Below are 23,995 nucleotides of genomic sequence, written 5' to 3'. Positions count from 1 at the left end.
AGCTGAATACGAATCAATGATGTGCCCTGGCAGCCAAAAGGGCCAACTGTATGCTGGGGTGCATCAAACACAACTAGCTAGCATTGTTAGACAATTGAGGGAAGTGATTGTCCTGCTCTGCACCTCAGGTGCACCTCTGCACCTCACGTGGAGTACTGTGTGCAGTTTTGGGTGCCAAAATATAAGAAGGACATAAAACTGTTAGAGAGAATCCAAAGGAGGTCAACAAAGATTGTGAAGGGCCTAGAGGGTAAGATGTATGAGGAGCAGCTGGTCACTTGGTTTGCTCAGCCTAGAGAAGGGGAGGCTGAGGGGAGGCTTCATGGTGGCCTGCAGCATCCTCATGGGGCCAGGGGCAGAGGAGCAGGCACTGAGCTCTGCTCTCTGGGGACAGCGACAGGACCCAAGAGAACAGCAGTGTCAGGAGAGGTTCAGGATAGATACTAGGAAATGTTTCTTCACTGAGAGAGTGGTTTTCCACTGAAACAGGCTCCCCAAGGAAGTGGTCATGGCAGCAAGCCTGCTGGAATTAAAGAAGCATTTGGACAACACTCTCAGACATACACTTTGATTTTTGGGAGGTCCTGTGCAGACCCAAGAGTTGGACTCAATGACCCTTGTGGGTCCCTTCCAACTCAGGATATTCTGTGATTCTATCATTATCCTCAACTTGTAAGTAACAACTGGTAGTCATCTGACACAGTAAAACCCTCCTTTTAGTGCCTAAAATTACTACCCAGCAGTTTGCAGAAATATATTACTCTGTAATATTGAAAATGCAGGGTAGTCTAAGCAGGCTGAATGTAATTAACCGCATTGCAATCTTAAATCTCTTTGCCCTATCCAGTCTTATGAAAGGTGGCAGTAGATTTTTAGTGATTATAAGTGATCAGTGACTCCATTACCTCATTAGGAAATTGGTACTGAGCTTGCGCAGCTTCATGTGTGAAATGACTGTGAGAAAGCACTGTCATGGAAGTCCCCTCCATGTCCCCTTAATCCACACCATTTCTTTTGGGATCATTTGCAACTTAACTTGTGACAGTCCCTGGGCTAAAATCATAAATCTCAACAATCTATAGAGCTTCAGCTGTGTTTTAATGTTTTACTATTTTAAATGTCTTCATTTTTTCTGTATCTCAGTGCGCAGACTGGGTGCCATCAGAGTAAAATTCATTAGTTACTATGAAAATAAATGTTGTCAATGAGTACAGGAGCGAAGGCAGAGGTAGTGAAATATTTATTTGAAATGTTCTCTGGTTATCTAATATTTGTACATCTCTGTTATGGCATTTCACCAATAACTCTTGACCTAATCTAGCCGAAAAAGTATCTTTCATGAAGGCAGTTGAAACAATTTTGAAAACTAAGACGCTTCTCTATCTGCATGATTTATCTGTAATATTTCCCAGGCTAGCATTTTGGAAACCTTTGAAATGAAGCAAAAATTCCTCCAAATGTTTATGTGTAACAGTATAATTGCATTTTATATATAAAATTATAATTGTGTATAATATATATGTTAAAAACATCCTGGATGACACAAATATTGATAGAGCTTAGATTTTCAAATCGATTCACACCCTCAGTTTCAGAGGAACAATGAGAATGACTGTAATCCATTGGTTTTAAATAGTGCTTTTGTAGGCATTGTCTAGCTGGGGGGATAAGTCTGTGTCCAATTAGGAATTCTACTTGGGTTAGTGAAGTCTGCTCTAGATGTTACAATTACTGTGAATTAAATCATTTATTGAATTGGATAAAGCTGGCATGTCTCAAAGTCCTGTGTCTGGAACAGTGCCCTACAATTCTCAAGCTGTGCTGGTGTGATGGCGGATACTATCAGTAGTTATGCTAGCTGTTGCTGCTTATCCTTTCCCTTTTATTCATAGAGGGAGCTACAGAAAATAAAATCCTGCAATATAGGGGAAAAGTGACATTGCATTAGTCTTTAAGAATGGCATATACTCTTCAGCTACAAGTACTGAACTATTACCATATGATGGAGAGTGACAGGAAAGGAAACTTTGTCTTTTTTCTTGAAGATAGAGATCAAAATCCACAGACTTTTAGGAATGATAAGAATTATGAAGGACAGAAATGCTCTATAAGTTTTACTTTATCTTTCTATGCCCTATTTGTAATTCTTTTCAGGGATTCTAGGAATGGTATGGGATCTGACTGTAAAAGTGTGTGGGTATGATCCTTCATTTAAGAAGTCCTTATCTTTGTTATTTTATCTGGCACAAAATTTCTAAAGAAAGTAACTAGAAAAAAAAAAAAAAAAGGAAAATAAATAAATGATCCCAGAATCAATTTTCCATATCCTTCTGTTACAATGAATCTTAGGTCATTACATCTACCTGAAGGGCAACCAAGGCACAGATGTCCCAGAAACAAGAGTGTTATCAGAGACAGGGACTGTACATGTACTGGTAAATTGATATGATGATCACACTAGCTAGCTCCAGGGTGCGTATTATACCAGGCAGATTCTGGATCCTGTTGACAGGAGAGTAATGTTCATGCAGAGAATAGAACATGTGGTTTGAATGTCTAGCTTTATCTTTTGGTTTAGCACTTCATCTACATAATTTGTCTTTTTATGACAAGCATGGAAAGATTATCACAGTCAGTCACTACAATGATTTTCAAGCAAGACTTGCAATGAAAGTTGATATCTTATATAAATACACTGTCATATATGCTATATATATATATATATATATATATATATATATAAATAATAATAATAAATAGTTTTTCTGACCTATGCATAGCTGGGGATCACAGACGAAATTTCTCCAAGAGCTATGGAAAGAATTACTGATGCTCTTCCTTTTTCTGATAGGTCCTGGAGATCTACTTCACACTCCATTTTCTGTCCAAAAACCAAACCAAACCAAACCAAAACAAAAAAACACCTGGATGGTAGCAGTAACATGTGTCAGGACCACCTCCCTGCTTGTATTTATTTCTTAGGAGACCTACCTGTCTCAACTTATTTTGCAGTCACACGGAATGTATGCTACAGCTTTCACCTTTTTTTTTTTTTTTTTTTTTGTACCTTTCAACCAGATTACTTTTGTCTTCAGTTATCCGTTGAAGGAAAAGATGCTGGGCTAGAATCTTAATTCTATGCATGTGTTCTCAGATCCTACTTCAGTGCCAGTGACAGGAACAAAGGTAAAACTTGTCAGGATTCTTTGTGATTCTCTGAGTAACACCCGGATACCAGGTCAAGTGAGGGAAATGATGAGTGATTTGCAAAATCCTAATCTGGACTGTGACACTAACACCCTGTGTGGCTTTAGACAAGTCTCAACACCTTCCTTCTGTTATCTTCCCATGGCAAAGTGTTTATTTGTATATTATGCTGTGTTTTTAGGGAGAATTTCTTATTCAGCACATTCACAGAACATAGTGCTCTCCTTTCTGGTACAGAGAGTTGAAATAAATCAGCTCCAGAAGTAAGATCTTATAATACGAATTATTATTTGTTGCCTCTTTGCAAAAACTATCCACTTTGTCTTCCTGTGAATTAATCTGTGCTACTGAAGGTCTTAATCCTCTTGTCTAAAATTATGTTATAATGAATGGTGGGAGTGGTTACCTTAGTGGACTAATGAACAAGGCTGAATTAATCATTTATATTAGGATTATCTAGTGGAGTTAAAATCTTAATACTGATGGAAATCTTAGACACCTGACATTCTTGGACCTTTTTAGAGACCTTAGAATAGAAGATTGTAGGGACTTAGTGTCTGGGATCTCTTTAGGTTTCATACCGTATCAGACTATGCAAGAAAATCAATGTAATGTAGATTTAAAAAAAAATAATAATAAATAAACAAGAAGAAAAATATAAGAAGCTGTTGAAGAGCATTAATCGTTTAAAAGTAATAGCTCCATGCAAACTATGTAAACTGTATGGAATCATGAATATACAGGCTCATAATTTAGCAATTTATATGGCCAGCCACTGAGAATTCTTTCTCTCTATAGAGTCATTACAGCTTCAGGAGAAACGGCAAAATAGGAAGGAACCAGTACAAAGTAACAGTTCAGAACAAACTTGGAGGATCTCTTTAAGGACAAGTGAAAGGTGTAACAATAACACTGCTGCAAGGGCAGGAGGAAAAAGAATTGTTCTCTGTTTCCAAAAATAGCCTAGAAATACATCACTCCTCTAACTAAGAAGGAAAAGGCAAAAACAGTCATTAGTAAAATGGCTATTATGAGTGGAGTAAGTGTGTAAAGGAATCGATTCCTTGGGAACTGACAGTGTGTAGCAATTCAAAACCAGACATATGAAGATATTAGGATGATTAAAGGATAAGATATTGAGTAGTCTTTCAAAGTGGTGAGAATCAGATTGTTTTACTGAAGAGGGGGTTGGGGTTTTCTTAGGACTACATCTGAGAGCTTTTTCTATCTGTAATGCCATAATGTGAGGTTTGTAGAAAGACTCAAATCAATTTTACATGAATATTTCTGTAGAAACAATTAAACTGTACATCAGCACCCTCACAGCTAACAGATGATGGAAAAGACCTGTCTAAAGGAGAAAATGGAAATCATTTTTCTGCAGCTCTTTGCAAGCGCTAATTAAATTGTGCAGCATAGAATTAAAATTCATGGAATCATAGAAACTGGAGATAGAAAAGAGCTGCTAAGGTCATTTGTGTCCAAACCCTTCCTTCTGCCAAGTGCTTTCTCCAGCACTTTGTAACCAATTTCAAATGCTCTCTAGTTACCTAGTGCTTTTAAGAGACCTGTATTTGATTTATGCACAGTAGAAAATTATACCTTTTCTCTAGAGATGGACAATTTACCTCATTCAAACAGTTGTGTAATCAATTTCATTTACCAATTACATGTCTTCGTTAACATGCCACCACCAGGGCACTTTGGAAAGCAGAAAGTTAATGAGTTTGAGGATGGGATCAGGAGGGTCTCCTGAATGCCTTGTTTTTCCCTGACAGTCTAATAAATCTTCAGTTAGCTGAGTGTTTCTGAAGGAGGAAGCAGGTTGAGAGGATTCATTTGAGGTACTTCACCATTTGTCTGGTCCACTGTTTTACAGAGACAGTTGGGTTTTAGCAGGGTGGAGAGGGACTGACCAGTGAATGAAACTTCTTGGAAGGTGCTGGGTGATCCCTGGGAGGTGTGGGAACTGAAGTTGTGTTCTGTCTTATGTTTGGAAAGAGTTAATTTTCTGGTATGCTGCTGTGTTTTGGCTTCAGGGTGAAAACAGTGCATATAACACATCGGTTTTTTAGTTGTTGCAGAGCAGTGCTTACATGGTCAAAAATTTTCTTGCTTCTCATGCTGTCCTGCCAGCGGGGAGGCTGTGTGTGCACAAGAAGCTGGGAGGACAGCTGACTTAAATGGATCCAAGGGGTATCCTATATTATATGGTGTCATGCTCAGTAATAAAACTTGGGGGAAAGAAGGAATAAGGGGGGAACACTTACAATTATGACATTTATCTTCCCAGAAAATGGTTACATGTGTGATGGGCCCTTCTTTCCTAGAAATGGCTGAACATCTGCCTGATGAAGGTAAGCAGTGGATGAATTCCTTGTTTTGCTTAGCTTGCACATGCAGCTTTTACTTAATCTGCGCAACTGTCTTCATCTCAGCCCATGAGTTCTCTCACTTTTACCTTTCTGATTTTCTTTCCCATTTCACCTGAGGAGAGTGAGTGAGTGGCTGTGTGGTTCTTGGTTGCCTGCCAGGTTAAATCATAACACGTGGTCATCAGTCTTCAGTTTTACAGGGCATAAAATGCTGTCTTAAGAAAAGAAACTGTCCTTTAACACAACAGAAGATGTGAATTTTGCATCTTTCTGGAAATATTTCTGTTTCTAGCCTAAACCTGCAAAGCCCAAAGTGACTTTGCTCTTATATAAGCTCATCCCATACCCCTGAGGCTTGAGACTGAAAGAGTCTTTCTGAGGCCTCCAGCATCCACTCCAGAGCTTTCCAGAATGCATTTCCCCTGGGACTGGAGAGCATCTTGTCCAAAAACTTAAACGTTTATTAGCATTTTTTCAAATAGATATAAATCTTCTGTTCAAGACTCAAGCCAAAAATATAAAATTAGGCTTTCCCTGGGGATAAATTGCAGTAGTCTACAGCTGAATTTCTTTTGAAATAACTGGCATTGCCCACAGTCATAAATAAACCAGAAGGAATACAAATCTGATCTGATAAAGGCTTCCTAGGCCTAGACCACCCCCCTCGTATGACTTGTCTTGAATCTCAGCTCACCAGCCCCTTGACAAGGGTCCTGCTTTTCAAATGGTTGCCTCAAACCTAATCCTTATATGGCCTAAATTGATGTTTCTGGTGACACATATCAGTGAGAATTCTGTGCAGCACCAAGGTCTCGTCTCCACCACCCGCTGAGTGCCCTGCAGCAACTCCTAAACTGGCTCTGAGAAATGGGTCTCCAGAGCTGGAGCAAGTTAGAAATGTCAACAGGGCAGCACCCCAACACAATAAACCCTGTAGCGAGGCAAATGCCATGGGCATAGCACTGTGCTGCACTACTGCTGGTACACAGCTTTCAAGACTGAGCTGGCTTCTTCTAGCAGTGTGTGGTGACATGTATATGAGGCAGCAAACTCAGAGCTCACACTAGTATTTCTGTGTATCTCCCATGCTGCACCAAAACTTCTGTGCATCTCCCATGCACCATCAGATGAAACTGAGCTTGGCAAGGGATGCAAAAAATAACAAGAAGAAATTCTACAAGTACATTGCTGAGAAAAGAAAAGTCAAAGAAAGTGTACGCCCTCTGATGGATGAGAAAGGTGAACTGGTAACAGATGGCCATTGTAGAAGGTGGCCTTCTACAATGGAGTGACTGCATCAGTTGACAAGGGAAGACAGTAATGTCATCTACCTGGACTTAGTAAGGCCTTTGACAAGGTCCCCCAAGACATCCTGATCTCCAAATTTTAGAAAGATGAATTTGATGGGTGGACCATTTAGTGGATAAGGAATTGGCTTGAAGGCTGCACCCAGAGAGTGGTGGTCAATGGCTCTATGTCCAGGTGGAGGCCGGTGATAAACAGTGCCTCTCAGGGATCAGTCCTGGGACTGGTACTGTTGAATATCTTTATCAATGTCATAGACAGCGGGATTGATTGCACCCTCAGCAAATTTGCAGATGACACCAAGCTGAGTAGTACAGTTAATGTAACAGAAGGAAGGGATGCCATCTACTGGGACTTGGACAGTCTTGAGAAGTGGGCTCATGTGAACCTGATGAGGTTCTAAGTGCAAGGTGCTGCACCTGGGTCAGTGCAATTCCAGACAGGACTACAGAGTGGGAGAAGAACTCATTGACAGCAGCCCTACAGAGAAGGACTTGGGGGTTCTATTGGACGAAAAGTTTGACATGAGCCAGCAGTGTGCCCTTGCAGGCCAGGACAACAGCAGGTTGAGAGAGGTGATTGTCCCCCTCTGCTCTGCCCTTGTGAGACTTCAATTGGAGTACTACACCCAGGTCTGGGGCCCTCAACACAAGAAGGATTTGGATCTGTTAGAAGGGGTCCAGAGGAGGGCCATGAAGATGATCAGAGGATTGGAACACCTCTCCTATGAAGAAAGGCTGACAGAGCTGGGGATGTTCAGCTTGAAGAAGAAAAGGTTTAGGTGTGACCTTATTGCAGCTTTTCAATAGTTTATGAAATTATTTAAGTTTATATGGCTTATAAAAAAAGATGAAGAATAACTTTTTGCTTGGGCAGACAATGACAGGACAAGGGGGAATGATTTTAAACTAAAAGAGGGGAGATTTAGATTAGATGTTAGGAGGAAATTCTTCACTCAGAGGGTGCTGAGGCACTGGAATAGGTTGCCCAGAGAAGTTGTGGAAGCCCCATCCCTGGAAGTGTTCAAGGTCAGGTTGGATAAGGCCCAGGGCAAACTGATCTAGTGGGTGGCATCCCTGCCAATGGCAGTGGGGGTGGAACGAGATTCTTAAGGTCCCTTCCAACCCAAGCCATTCTATGGTATGATTCTATGATATGATTCTAGAGATTCTGAGGGGTTGCTATGTTTACCTTCAGTAGGATGAACAATTTACATAATCCTTCAGGTGCTTGAACACTTCTCTACATTTCTTGCACCCCCATTATCCCAGTACAAGAGAGATATAAACATACTAGAGAAAGTGCAATGACCACAAAGATGATCAAGGGACTGAAGCATCTCTTCTATCAGGAGAGGCTGAGAGATCTGGGACTGTTTAGCCTAGAAAAAAGAAGGCTCAGGGGGGAATCCTATCAGTGTTTATAAACACCTGAAGGAAGGGTACAAAGAAGGTGGAGCCAGGCTCTTTTCAGTGGTGCCCATTGACAGGACAAGGAACAATGGACACACACTGGAACACAGGAGGTTCTTTGTCAACAGCAGGAAGCATGTATTTACTGTGCAGGTGACTGAGCACTGAGACAGGTTGCCCATAGTGACTGTGAAGTCTCCCTTTTTGGAGATAACCAAAAGACATATGGACATGGTCCTGGACAACCTGCTTTAGTTGGACCTTATTGAGCATTGGTTTTGGACCAGATGGCCTCCAGAAGCTCCTTTCAGACCTCAAACATTCTGTGATTCACTGGTTCTGTGATTCCAGGAATCCAGTGTGTTGTCAGTTGCATTTCATATGCACTTTCTATTGGGTTCAAATAACCCCAAAACATGGATCTATTCTGTGTCTACTTCTTTCCAGAAAGAGAACAGGTTGATGAATAAACATTTCATGGGTGACGTAAAAATAAATGTGGTTGTACTGTATAAGTGAAAAGTCAGTCGTAACAACTCTGAAGATGATGACCGAGAAGACTGATTCCTATAAACCTGATCTCTCTTCTGAATGTTTTCACTCCCTTCTCCTTCTCCTTCTCCTTCTCCTTCTCCTTCTCCTTCTCCTTCTCCTTCTCCTTCTCCTTCTCCTTCTCCTTCTCCTTCTCCTTCTCCTTCTCCTTCTCCTTCTCCTTCTCCTTCTCCTTCTCCTTCTCCTTCTCCTTCTCCTTCTCCTTCTCCTTCTCCTTCTTTTTTTCTTTCCAACACAGAAAATCAATTAACAATTTGATGACATGAATAATTTCAGTTTGCTCTACATTTTTTCATGTATCCCACATAATAACCTCTGATATTTAAGAGAATTTCCATTTTAAATTTACTTGTCCTTGTTCATGTTGGTTCAAGACAATTTCAAAATGTGAGAAAATAAAAAAATAACTATACATATATGGTGATGTCTGCTCAACAAGAAATAAATGTGTAAACTCCAAGAGTATATTTTAATGAAAGCAGGCAAAAAGGCTCATATGAAAGTGTTTTCCTTATTTTATTCATATCTCATGAGATATACAGAAGTCTATTGAGGCAAAAATAAAACCGGTGTGTATAGGGGCAGCTCAAGTTCCATCAGAACTATGCTCATTCCTTTGAATTTCAGTAGACCCTCAAATAATTATTATTTCTATCCTATCAGCCTTCTGGTTCTATGATTCTATGATCTACATACGAAGCCCAGATTTACTCCTGGGTCTTAGGGCTGCTTTGGCACTAGAGAAACTGAAACACCTCTATGTAGGTGTCTTAATGCCTTGAAGTAAATGACAGATTGGAGAATCTTTGTGCATTAAATATAATTCTAGCCCTAGTGGGTGTAATCCAAGTCTGATTTTTCACAGCTTTGCTTGTAACAATTCTGCATAAATTGTACATTTTTTAAAACAACATAAGTGTCCTTCATATTGTATTAAACCTGAAAAGAAAATAATGTCCTATAGGTAATTAGAAGAGTTTTTTATTTTTATTTTTATTTTTATTTTTATTTTTATTTTATTTTTACTACAAAAACCTTGTTAGCTGTGTTATATGCCAGTGTAGCAGGTGAGAAGATGACCACTGCCTTTATACTGACCACCTGCTTGGTCTTTGTTGGGGGCCAACAATATTACTATGTCGCTTTGTGACAGCTCGAGAAAACTTCCAGTTCTGTGTTGTTCTTGGATTTTCTGTCAATGCTAAATAAAATTCCTCTGTTGTTGCCTTTTTTTTTCCAATGTGAAAGAGGATTATTTGGCATACAAGAGTGTTTGTGGCCTGAAGTTTAGCCAGAATAAGCTTAAGGGCAGATTTGGCTGTTTTAGAAGGATTTATTGGGTCCAAATTTTAAAATCAAGTACACAAGGGTAGGTACCTCATGAGGCAGCCTCATGCAGACAGAGACCAAATGGGGCTCTAAGCATGAGTGCAGTTCTGAGAGAGGAGTGTGGTGAAAGCAGCACCACCCTGATGATTGCTGAGAGGATTGTGACTCAGATACAAGTCTGAGTCACAGTTACTCCCTCCCTTTCCTCTGGCCAGGGAAGGTACTAATGTTCTGCTGGTGCCTTTGAGATGTAAATGATAATACTCTGTGTTGCAGAAGCCAAAAAAAACAACCAACCAAAAAAAAAAAAAAAAAAAAAAAACAACAACACCAAAGATTAGCTCTTGCACTCTTCATGTTGCCTTGTTCTGTGTAGTCTGGTTAGGGAGGAAAAGGAGCAGCATGATTAACATCAAAATGAGCACTAAAATCAGAGGCCAGTCAGTGCAAGTTCCTCTGTAGTCATCAGAGTAGGACAAGTTCCTCATGGGCGTGGTTCAGGGCAGGAGACTATGCTAGAAAATATGAGTATGTGTAGGAGTGAATATGTCTTACAGTGGACAGAATATCCATTGAAATGGACAGTCACAGCAGATTCTGTCTAGTAGTGACTGAATCTTGTATGGCAATAATGACTGAAATCAAAGGATTAATAAAGGCAAGTAGAAACTCCTACATATTCAGATAAACTTAATTGCCTAGAAGAACATACACATTAGAGTGAATAAATTAATATACAATCATATAGTTTAAATCTAAGATAAGGCAATACCTACTGAAATATGTGGTCTCTGTATTAACATTGGCTTTTATCTTATTATTTTATTGTATTTAATTTTATTTTATTTATTTTATTTTATTTTATTTTATTTTATTTTATTTTATTTTATTTTATTTTATTTTATTTTATTTTATTTTATTTTATTTTATTTTATTTTATTTATTTTATTTTTAATAGGGCTTGGAAAATAATACCATAAGTGTTGTCAGTGTTGAGAATGCCTATAGAGGCATTCAGTTCTCCATTTTGCTCCTCCTCTAGCTTCCATTGGTCTTTATGCTCTGAAGGTGGCATCTAATTCTCCAGTCATCTCTTTCTTAAGATGACATTGTGTACCTGTGTTCTTGATTGCTCTATCTGCAAAGCAGAACTGCCTAAGTTTTTAACTACTATGTGACTTTTTTTTTTCTTAAAACCAAACAAAACCCAAACAAAAACACAAAACAACAACAACGACAACAAATCATTCATTTGTTTCTAATGAGTCACATTAACATATCCCTGATGGACATGTATTTTATCATTTTTCCTGGTTTTATGCGTCTGGGATTCTGGTGTCATTTTGACTCTTTCTCCTGTTTCTGGAATACTTTTTTTTTTCTTATTGTAAAGTTGTTGAGTGCAATCCTGTCTGTTCAGCAACCTCACAATACCATATAATTTTTCTGGTAATCAATACTGTGAATGATTCAAATCGTTATTGTCCAGTGCTACTTAGAATAACAAAAGTCCATTTACCCAGAATTACCCCAGAATCAATGGCAGATGGATTCCTTGGGTTCCCTGACAGATTAGAAATCATATTCAATTTAGTTCTGGAGATATTAATTTTTACTTCCTTGGCAACTAGCAGATCAAATTCCTTTCAACAGCATAATTCAAAACCTTAATAGTTTCCTGATCACCAAAGTTTTTCAGACACACAGTAATAACAGTTCATGAAATGAAATGTTGTGACAGAGGTTACTGACAGTTACTGACAGCCTTATTGCATGAATACATAATAGCATTCAAAATTTCCTTTGGCTTGCACAATTCTCACTCCTTTGCTACTACAGTGATTACAAATGTTCTGGTCTTGCTCAGGAAATGTACAAGTGAAGCTCAGAATGATAGAATGAGACATTAAATATACACACACTCGTGTACATGCCCATTTATATCAATTCAAAGATTCCATTTCAGGTATAAAACTGCTTAGAAATGCTTTGAAAAGCAGCAGAACAGAGAGTAGGAAAAGCTGAAATTGCTGCAGTGATGAGGTGAAGTTGTACCACTATATGGAAAACGTGTATTGCTCGTTCTGTTGCTTACTGTTTCAGTTCAGGACCTCAGTTCTTTAAATCTTCCCCCCAGATGTGAAAAACAAACAAAAAATTTAATTTCATCCTTTGCCTTACAACATCTGACCCTTATCTGCTACTTCATGGCAGATTATTTTAATAATCCAGATGTATATAATTTCTCAAAGGGATGGAAAATACTCCTGGCAAATCTATGCCAGTTATAGAAAAGAACATAAGATTTGTTGAGCCCAGCAAGCTATACAAATGTGCACATAATAACTTCTTTGCTTTGTTTGTTAGTCTGTTTACTGATTTTAGTTTGCTTTAGATAAAATGCATGAGAAACCTTTGAGCTAGCAGGGGAATTATGAGTTCTCCTTTCCCAAACAACTCATAGTCTACTGGCAAGACTGAACTTTGCTTCATCTCCTTCCCTTTAAAGCTATGAACTAGAGCAGAACGGCTACCGCAGGAGAGTGTTGGAAGCCCTTTCACTTCCCAACAATTAGTTTATAGACTGGTGATTAAGGCACTCTCACAGAAACTAGAACCATAGAATCATAGAATAACCTGAGTTGGAAGGGACCCACAAGGATCATCTAGTCCAACTCCTGGCACCACACAGGTCTGCCCAAAAATTCAGACCATATGACTAAGTGCACAGTCCAAACACTTCTTAAACTATGACAGGATTGGTGCCATGACTGCCTCCCTGGGGAGCCTGTTCCAGTGTGCAACAACCCTATTGATGAAGATCCTCTTCCTGATACCCAGCCTGAACCTCCCCTGTCGCAGCTTGACTCCATTCTCGCAGGTCCTATCACTGGACACTAAAGAGAATAGATCAGCACCTGCCCCTCCACTCCCCCTCGTGAGAAAGCTGTAGACTGCAATGAGGTCTCCCCTCAGCCTTCTTTTTTCCAGGCTGAACAGGCCTAGTGATCTCAGCTGCTCCTCATACATCTTCCCCTCTAAGCCCTTCACCATCTTTGTAGCTCTTCTCCGGACACTCTCCAACAGCTTCATATCCTTTTTGTACTGTGGTGCCCAGGACAGCACACAGTACTTGAGGTGAGGCTGCACCAGTGTGGAATAGAGCTGGACAATCACAAATTTATTGTGGATCCCATCCACAAGAATGCACCTTCCTGTTAGATCATTCAGTGCTGACAAGTGTAGCATTCAAGCCCTTTGTAAAGGCAAGCCACAATCTCTGTTTTAATTCCTTATCTTGAAAATGGACATGCTGTGCAGATCTGTTCAGAGAAGAATTACAAAAAATATACAGCTCTCAAATACTGCAATAACCAAAGTGTCTAAATAAAAGAGATTGATACATAGTTTCAGTATAGCTGAACAATTAATTCATACCAGTTTACTCAGCATCTCCTGCAAATTCTCTGGAATACACCAGAACTTTATTTGAATTAGTCAGAGGTACTCATCTTGAATCCATGTACTTAAATCCATATATTGTATTACTCTCTAGACACAGAGCTGACAGTACGCTATTAGAAGCATGTTTCGTTCTGTTTTGTTTTTCTGTAATAAACTGTTTTACATTATTCAAGGCTATATTTAGCCAATGAAATAAACCTTCCTTGTGGAATACACTTTGTTTTAGAGTCCTAAAAAGTTTGCCTCCATTTACTGTTTCCTTTTAATAATTAATTAAATTGTTTTTCCTCACTCTAATTCTGTTAAAATATCCCTTCTGCTCTGAAGATACTTCTGTGATATAGCAGTTCTGCCATACCAACCACCATAACTCTCTGAACAGGAAAAGATATATTATATGCATTGATAGTTTTCCAGATGAAGCAAATTCTCAAGAAAAACTAAGTTTATGTCACAGTGAATGCAAAAATGTTACACTGTTACTAAGTGCTACTTCCACAGAACTGTCTCAAACTCCTCCAGTGGGAAGTAAACAGACATTTCTCATGATGACTCCTTTTTTTTTTTTTTCATAAACTTTGAATGCTGCTTCAGATATCTTTTAGCATTCAAACATTGTGTGGATCTACTGTCCAGGGATGGCAAGTGTTTCATTCTGATTAGCCTGAGGATGTAGTCACTGATGTGTGCAAAGTAAAGGAGCATGTCGCATCTTAGAAGAAAATGTTAATTGCGACAAGGCAGGATTTAAAATTCCTGTTACTTTAAAATATTTGGAGATTACTATCTTCCCTTCTACAGCTGAATAGGGCAGGGGAACCATTAAAGCCTTAGAGTTTCCAGGAAACAGCTTTGTCAGTGTTAGAATGTCTAGAAACTCTATGCAACTTAGATAAACAAGTTTGTGTCTTGAATAAACTATTTAAGGATATCTTTTTTTTTTTTTTTTTTTTTTTTTTAATGGCAAAATATTTCTTTTTGTCAGCATACATTTGTGAAAGTAAATAACTTGTAGAAAGGTGATTTCTTACAGTGAATTTTTCTTTACTACTTTACTTCTTTGCCTTTTAGACTCGACCTTTTGTACCATTATACACTGACAAAGACTTTTTTTTTTTTTTTTTTTTTCCCAGACAGCTTGAATTTGTTCTCCATATTTAAATGATTAGACCTGTTTACATGGGATTGGAAATGACCTATGCTTAGACATAGCAACACAATAAAATCTTGAATACAATCATATACAAACATAACCCTCAGATTTTCCTTTCAGTCTTGTCATATACAAGGAATAAATGAGCAAAAAGGGATTTCCTGGAAAATGTCAGTTAATGCTGACATTTAAAATGAAGAATATCTAGCAAGCAGAGGGAGTCACTCACACTGTACTACTATAATATGCAGTTTTCTGTGCTTACAGATTATTCATTTGTATTAAATAAATCAGCAATTACTGTCCTTCCAGGAAAATGATCTCATTTCTTGGGTACCAATGCAAAGAGCAAAATATAATGACTCAGATAGATGATGGATAGGGGTGTATTCCGAAGTCACTCAAACCTGAAGGTGGTAAGCATTAAAAAAGCAGGACTGAATATTCATATTATTAATAAACAAACAAACAAACAAACAACAGGTGAGATTTCAGTGCTGAGGTTTAGAATAAGATAGAGGTTTAAAAATTAGTCGAGCTGATAGGTGACCGAACTGAAAACTCAGCTGCTACACTGAGCATTTCCAGAGCTAAACCTGGGGATTTTAGAGCTAATTGAAGATCTGTTTAACAAACATTACTTGGAAGCTCTCTGTAAGGTTTCCAAGCCAGAGCAGCTGTACATGTGTGATTACTTTCAAAGGAGGGGAGAGACAAGGATTAGGACAGGTATTTCAGCTGCTCCTCATTAACCTCACCAAACAGCAAATTGGAAATCAACAGAGTACATTCTAGCTGAAATTCAAAGTGGAAGTGGTAATCAGAAGGCTAGACTGACAAGTTCTGGCAAGTTGGGAGGGCATTGCTAGGGAAAGCGCTGGCAGCTACAAAGCTAAGGGACTTTCTTCTCTTTCCTGCTTTCTCCCAACCCCTAACCCTTCATTTACTCCCAAGAGTAGTTGTTTCATTTAATCTATGAGATTTTGATTGCTGAGGTTCATTCACTTCTATGCATGCAAGGGAACAGACAAATGCAGAAGCTAGTAGGACATGGAAAGCTGAGAATCTAAGTAACCTAAGGAAAAATTTTGGTTTGCAGTGGGGAAGAATGAGTACATGAGTGAAAGAAAACAGACAACAGAGCAGTAACTGAAGGTCAGGTTCATTCTGGAGGAGATGACAAGCTGTGTAGTGGTGAAGCACAGGTACCCAGTGGTGTGTCTTATTATGTATATAATTAGAAACCGCGTGACTTCTGCTCTGGCTGAAGTCAATGGCAGCAAAAGCTATGCTTGCTCTGTGCTGTGGTTAACTCCATATGAACTTCAACAGTGGTGTATTAGGAAGTCTATTGAGACACAAGGGACATGGATCAGTTATGTTGCAATGCAGAACTCAAGTTGTCAACAAAGAAGGAGCAGCACTGAGACAGAGAAACACCTTTTGCTGCGTTTGTACAAGGAGCCATTGTCATTCCAGAAAGTTCTTTTCCTGCAGTCAGGGTACATACGGATACACCAGTGACGCTTTCCTTTATAGTACTTCTCTGTATTGCCTTCCCTGGGGATACAGATTGCTTCTTGAAATACCTCTTTTAAGCTTGTTGAGGTCTTGATATAAGTTTTGCAGTACCTGAAAACAAGTCCCTGGTGTTCACCTAGACACTGATCAGCCTGCAAGGTCGAAAGGCACACTTCTCAGGCTTGATGAAATGGGAAATACATTTTGGGTTTGTAGTAAAATGAAATTGTTTCCTGTTCCTGCCTGTAAACATTCCATAGGAAATTGAGGCAGTTTTCAATGGAGACTAGGAAACCACCAGTAACCAGGAAAAGTTGCTATTACTGTGGAAAATGACAAACTTCTGCTTATGGCAAATGAATTGAAATGTACACTTTTATCCAGGGGGGTGGAATTACACCCTTTGCACAGAGAACAGCTGCATATGCTGGTGGGAATGGCAAAGTTTTGGCCTGGATCCAATTTGATAATACTCAAAGAAAAGTTTTTGTTGTTGTTGTTGTTATTGTTTGTTTTCTTTTCTTTGAATATGAATGCTTCCAAAACAAAATTCAGTCACTGGACCATCAGCCTTGCAAGGTTCTGAGTATTCTGGCTCTGATCCAAAACAGCACTTAAGTGCATGCTTAATTTTGAGGGCATAATTAGTCTTGCCAATTTCACTGGGGCTATTGACATGCTTAAAGTTAAGCATGTGATTAAGTCCACTGCTTCAAGAATGCTTAGCCCTTTGTAGGATTAAGCCCAGCTCTACAGTACACAAATGATCTTTTGTTCTGTCCTGAATGACTAGGACAAGCAATGGAAGAAATAAGCAACATTCTCTAAAATAAATAATAATTCTGCTGATCACAGAGATAGTACATACAATATTAACACTGAAACTGTCATCACATTTTATCAGCAACATTTTAGCAGCACAAATTAGACAATTCACTTCCATGAACCATGTCTCCATTATCTCTTTTTACCTGAAATGTCTCATTGGTTATGTCCTATATGATGTTGTGTGCTGCATTAGCTGTCCATAATGTCAGCATAACGCTGCTTACACAGACCCACAGGCACCTTCAATATCATGCACCTCTACACTCAAGAATCACCCAGTTAGTGCTGAGCAAGCTGCTGTGTCTGTCCGATACTACAGTATCACACAGGGACACTGACATGCAATGTAACATAAAGTGATGCTGGTGGTGTGACGATCCTGTCACAGGCTTGAGCTTCACTCATCGCTACCACAGCGTATCCCCTTCTAGTGACAGGGCTGAGTGAGATCATTAACTTAGCTCTGACAGAAGCCAGCGGTTTCCTACGCAAGGAGTATAAGAAATGAAAAAGAATGCAGTGATGTTTCTTCACCTTCTGTCATCCTGGCAGTTTCCGGTCAGGAGGTCTTATTGATACAGAAGTACTGACATCTTAAAGCAGTAAGGTTCACACAACTTATGCATAGAGTTGTTCTCTTCATTGTGGCCAGTACTGTTAGTGACTGGTAGCAGGGGATTTTTCATAGCAGGCCTTTATAAAGCAGCAATGGAAATGTTAGTGGTTGCACGCATTTTCCTCTATAATGTTCCCAGTTTTGGTAACATGGGCAGATTTGAAATATGGCTGCAATAGTGGTAAGGTGTCAGAAAGAAAGATAGTGGAAGGAACAGATTTTCATGTTGAACTGCAGTTGTAGGCTTGATCTGTAGGCTGAATCAAAGAGCCACTGATGTTCACAATGAAACTGAAGCATTCTCAAAAAACAAAAAAAATATATATTTATATTTTTTAATAAGCTTAAATAAATCATATATTTTACAGTCTTCCCCTGATCTTCTCTTTATGCAGTGTCCTCTTTCAGATACACTTAAGCCTTATCCTTTTATCTGTTTTGGCTTTAGTTTCTGCTTTCAAGGTTTGATTGTGGGTGATTTTTTTTTTTTTGTCTTTTTGTTGTTGTTGATTCTAACTCTTTTTATTTGGGTATTTATATAGTTTTACTTCTTAAACTCAGCAAATGCAGTTTTGAAAATTGCTAATTCCAAGCATGGAAAAATGATAGAGAAATCAGCAGGATTCAGTAAACAAAACAAAAGAAGAACTGTAATGGGTTAAGCAGCTGCCAAATCTAATGGAAGAATTTTCAACTAGCACAATATTTTGAAAAGCTACAGAATCAGATATGAAGTTGCCCAGTCTACAGATTCAAAAGGACTCCAGCAGGTCTTGAGAACATACTGTTATTTCCATGAGGTCTGATGCAATCCCTGCCGTGTCTGCAGGCAAGGTCTGGAACTAATTTCTGTTCATGATTCACCAGAGTTCAGCAGCCTGGAGGGCACAAAGAAAGGTGCAGTGCATCTGTTTTGGCAGGCTTAAAGATGAATTTATGAATACTAAAAATCATTTCTTTATAATTCCATCCCATAATGTTTCCAAGGACCTGACATTTTGCAAATTTTAACAAAGTGAATCTTGCAACACCTTTGTGAGATCAATGTAAATATTAGCCTTGTTTGCAGATGAATGAAATCATAATCCACATGGAGATAAAGGCCTTGATCCAGGACCCTTATACTTATGCTTTCCTACAGGTGTTGGCTGAGGGACCTATTGAGGGACATATTCAATATGCCCAGAAATCTTTCTTTCTCCTTTTCTAAAATAATTAAATCTGATTGGGAAGTCACTGCCTAGAAACATAATTCTATTTTTGTCTCTAGGAAAAGAGTACACATTACTCATGAACAACTCTGGAAACAGTTCTCCCACAGGTCAGAGTCCTCTGGAAGAAACTGAAAGCAAGAATGGTTATGGAAGAAAGTTGTTTTTTTGTTTTTTTTTGGAATACCTTTTTTTTTTTTTCTTGGAAGAAATGAAAGCAAAGAAACAATTCAGAATTTCCTAGGTACCATGACTATGAAGAAAATGAAGAAAATGGAATATCAAACCCATAACTCAAAACGATTATTTTGAAAAATTCTGATACTTCACCTTTACATTTGTTATTAGTTTTTAATTGTATAAATAGTTTTGTAACAGAAAATGAAACATTCCTCTCCAAGAAGTGCAAACAGATTGGGCAGGCACCAGAACAAAATAAAGCAAAACAAAACCCTTCAATGAATATTGCTTGTTTTTGTTGTTGTTGTTGGTGGTGTTTTGTTGTTGTCTTTTGTTTGTTTGTTTGTTTGTTTTCCTCATGGGAACAAAATGGCCTTCATAGACCTTAGAAGGTTTTATCTCCAAATTTCTGTTTCTATCTCCTTCAGACTCTGGGAACAGGAGATGTGAAAATAATAATAATAATAATAATAATAATAATAATAATAATAATAATAATAATAATAATAATAATAATAATAATAATAATAATATAAAAATACCTTGGTGGATTCAGTTTTATTTTAAATAAATAAATAAATAAATAACAAGTGTTTTAACAAGTTCTATGAAACTAGTTATTCATTACCATCTAGTTGTTCACAATATAACCAGTAGGGAAAAATAAATCAAGGGGAAGGAAAAATGGCAGAAGGTAGAAGTAAGAACAAGACTGATTTAATCTATATTTATCTGTCTTACTGAATTTAATCTCTTAGATGAGAAAGGTAAATCACCTCCTAGAGGTGCTTATATATTGACTGGGGAGAACTTCACATGATTAACTTGAGCTAGACATCTAAATTTCACATATCCAAAAACTCACTGGGGTGAATGCTGCCCCAGATCCCGCTTCTTTTCCTCCATCTGAGAGGTGCTGGAATTGAGTTGAATGTTAAAAGAGGACAAACAACCCTTTGGAGCTTCAGTTTCCCAGCCCTACCACTGAGGAATGTAATGATTTGATTGTCTAATAGTAACAAAGCTATAAGTACCTATTTACATGACTTGTTATGCTTTTTATTCATAATTTTAGGTCCTGAATATTGACAATTTGATAAAGATGCAGATGAGAATGCCTTTTCATATTTTCAGATTAATTGTTTGTGTAAGGACATTATCCTTTTCCTTCTTTGGAAAGCTTTCCAGTGGCGTTTATTTGCAAGGATGATAATTTTCATATCCGCCAATTTAATATGATATCATAAGCAGTTCAAAAACAAGAAAATAATTAAAATAAATAAATAAATAAATAAGTGGTCTTGTATGAAGTTTTGTTTTTTCTTTTTATTTTTTCCTGCAGGAAAACAATAATCTACTTCCTGACCTGCTTGAATTATTGGGTGGAAAAGAAGTTAACTCACTATCCCAGTTCCATGCAGGTAATCATCTTTTTAAGCATCAGCACTTCAACACATATTTAATTAAAGCTTGCATTGTTGACTAAATATATTGAATTTAACCATAGGCAGGAGCACTTTCTTCCACTAGCATCTCTGATTTGTATTTTCTCTGCAGGTCTAATAGGAATAAAAAGCAGCAAACAAGTAACTTCATCACAGTAGTCAGTAGTTTAGATTCTTCTTATTCATAATGGGGGTGTGATCTGTGTAAGAAGATGTCATTTTACATCACCTGTTTTCCTAGTAGAAACAGATATCTGTCAAATAGCATAACTAGGCATGAATCTGACCCACAGTTTGTTTTGTTTTTAGCAAATCACAATGTTTTTATTTAGTTCTGAAAAAGCTGAAGAAATCAATGAATTGATCTTTTCTATATGATATTAAAATGATTTATAAGTGATGTTAAAAATGTATAGATAAATGTTATCTATAAAAAATATAGATAACAGATATGTAGAGTAGCAAGAATGCAAACTGAATGAACCTCCTATTGTTCATTCCTGTTTACTGGCTACAAAGAAAATAATTTTGGTATAACTCTATCCTGACTTGCAGATAGCACTTGTTGCATTGGTGGATAATTTTATATCAATAAATATGAAGGCTAAACAAAGATGAAGTTTCAGCAATGTAAAAAGAAAAAAGTATTCTACTATGATTAAAAGCTTGATTTGGGAAAAAGTGTGAATATGTATGGATGCAGTTCTTTTCTGAAGAATATAGGTAGCCTGGAGTTCTCTTGATTTAACCCAAGCATGAGTTCAGAAAGCATATGCTCTAAAAATATTAACATGGGGCTGGACACACATTTTATCTGAAAGCCGAGATTCTTAGAAGGGTTTGAACATGGACAGCTTGTAGGAACAATTCCTTAGTCTCATTTACAAATCCTTGTGCATTGCGACCAAATGTATTTCGGAATTCTTATGGAAGGTTTATCAATCATGAAGGAAAGCTATCACATGCAGGCATGTTCATTCCCAATGTAAGTACTTGCCTTCAGTGGTGGTTTCTGAGGGAATGACTTTATTTCAGTAGTCACAGAAGCATCATCATGCTCTGGGTAAGACGGTTAGTGATCAAACCAGCATAAACTTTCCTGCTGACCTAATTTTCCTTCCACTTTATGCTCTGTAAGTCAGGAGTGTATACTGTAAAATTCAGAGAGCATCTGCAATTAAAATAAAGGTAACACGAATTTGAAGTACTATTCATGATTTTCACAATCTTGAAGCCGTGTAACTTAAATATATATTGGTCCCATACCTTGTAAATTAGTCCCTGCTGGAGTAAGTCTTTAATCATATACCACGAAAAGTTGTAAATGGTCCTCATGTTTTAGATATTAAAGCAAATTCAACTTATTTTGGCCTTTAATTATGCCGGGAAATATTTTAAAAAACAATTATTTTGCTAGAATATGTATTTTGCATTCAGAGAATCTGAGCCAGATTCACAATATTGAAAGTGTTGGTCCAGTTTCCTATAGAGAAATATATCTGGAAGACCCTTAAAGATAAAAAGGAGAGAACAACCTTAAAAAAAAAAAAACCAAAAACACAAACAACAAAACAACAACAACAAAACAACAACAACAAAACTTATAACTGGTATCTGATAGCAGAATCTGAATCAAAATATTTTCTTCTCTGGCAAATGAAGTAAAAAAAATGGTATACCATGAGACTAGACACATAGAAATCATATTAATCTCTAAGCTTTCCCAGTTGCCCTGAGCACATAAGCATGTATTTATTGTTGAGACTATATGGACTTAGAGATGCATTGACCCTTAAACATATAGCATAATTCATACTGCCCGGCTGAGATTTTGTTGCTTGAAAAAAACTAGATGTTGATTCTACACTATGGTAGAAAGCTCCAGCAGAAACATGTGAAACAGAAAAGGCAATCATTGGTAGACTTTAACTTAGAGTTTGGACATTGTTGAAGTGAGCTTTTAAACTGCATCTTTGTGGAAGTAATAGTCATCTCTGTGGTTGTGATAATGGTTGAATTTGTTGAGATGAAGTTTACGGGTGACTAACCATTAGAAGTCCTCAGCCATAATGAATCCTTTCAGCATATATTATAAAAGCATTAATTAGGGTACATTTTGTGGGCATTAGTGGGGCTCTCACAAGTATTTTCCAGATATTTGACTATAATTTAGCATTAGTCAGGCATGAGTTAATGAACACCAAAGTCTTGATTCCCTAAAAAACAATACTTGTTTTGTAAGTCTCATTGCTATTATATCTTTTAATATTCATTTTCATGAGATTCTTGGTATTCATTTAAATATTTGTACGTTACCATCAGCAGTCCATTTTAATTCAGCATTAGTGCAGCATTAAAATGTAAAACAAAAGTGTTAGCAATTAAGTTAAAGCATGCCTAAAATATTTTCTGTTGGTGATATTCTACTGTCTTCACTAAGTCAAAAGAGTCAATCAGATCTTGCTTAAGATTGTAGATTGTAAACAAATGTCATGATACTTTTATTTTAGCAACCAAAATGTTTCTGGAGTATTTAGGAGGCTTAAAGCACAACAAAGCTCTTTGCAACAGTGAAGACCTTTATTTTGATACCCAAATTTAGTGGGGATGTTTGTCTTTGATTTCAGTAGCAACAGAACTGACTCCAAAGATTTTGCCACTGTGTAAATATTGTAATGGTGTTGTAACATGCTAAAGGGAAAGGAGGGTTCTGTTGAAGTTAAAACTTCTCTATGGTGATTTTTTTTTTTCCAAGCCACAATACAGCTGACCCAAGAGGAGAGCCAGAGGGGAAAAAGCTCTTTCCCCTTGTTGATTCTTGTGTATTGCCCATCATGTCAACAACACTACAGAATCCATTTTCTATGTCTAGAAAGCTCTCACTTCTCACTCATGTCTGTGAAAATTCCACACATGTGCATCAGAATAGTGCCCTCAATTTATTTTGATGACTTATGATTTTTTTAATTTTTATTTTTTGTAAGCCTAATGACTCACTGAAATCTGTTAAGGTACAACTCTAACTTCATTACATGCACATCAACTCATATATATTACTCAAGATAATTTTTCCCATTCATATCGATCTGCCAAATTTCTGCTCATTTATGCTTGCATATCTTTTGTTTTTAACAAAAAAGAAAAGAAAAGAAAAGAAAGAAAAGAAAAGAAAAGAAAAGAAAAGAAAAGAAAAGAAAAGAAAAGAAAAGAAAAGGAAAGGAAAGGAAAGGAAAGGAAAGGAAAGGAAAGGAAAGGAAAGGAAAGGAAAGGAAAGGAAAGGAAAGGAAAGGAAAGAAAGGAAAGGAAAAGGAAGGAAAGGAAAGGAAAGGAAAGGAAAGGAAAGGAAAGGAAAGGAAAGGAAAGGAAAGGAAAGAGAAAGGAAAGGAAGGAAAGGAA

At 37.6% G+C, this 23,995-nt stretch overlaps 1 long non-coding RNA gene across 1 annotated transcript in view; it reads left to right on the top strand.

The window, feature by feature from the left end:
• Positions 1-23,995, top strand: part of LOC137841475 (uncharacterized) — a 52,747-nt gene that overhangs the window by 9,532 nt on the left and 19,220 nt on the right. Inside the window, exon 3 of the long non-coding RNA XR_011088629.1 lies at positions 20,497-20,575. This is a non-coding gene — a long non-coding RNA (uncharacterized lncRNA). The remainder of the gene's footprint in view (positions 1-20,496; positions 20,576-23,995) is intronic.

This window comes from Anas acuta, chromosome 1 (assembly GCF_963932015.1).
Source record: "Anas acuta chromosome 1, bAnaAcu1.1, whole genome shotgun sequence".
NCBI classification, from domain to species: Eukaryota; Metazoa; Chordata; class Aves; order Anseriformes; family Anatidae; genus Anas; species Anas acuta.
This window is presented reverse-complemented; position numbering and strand designations above follow the sequence as displayed.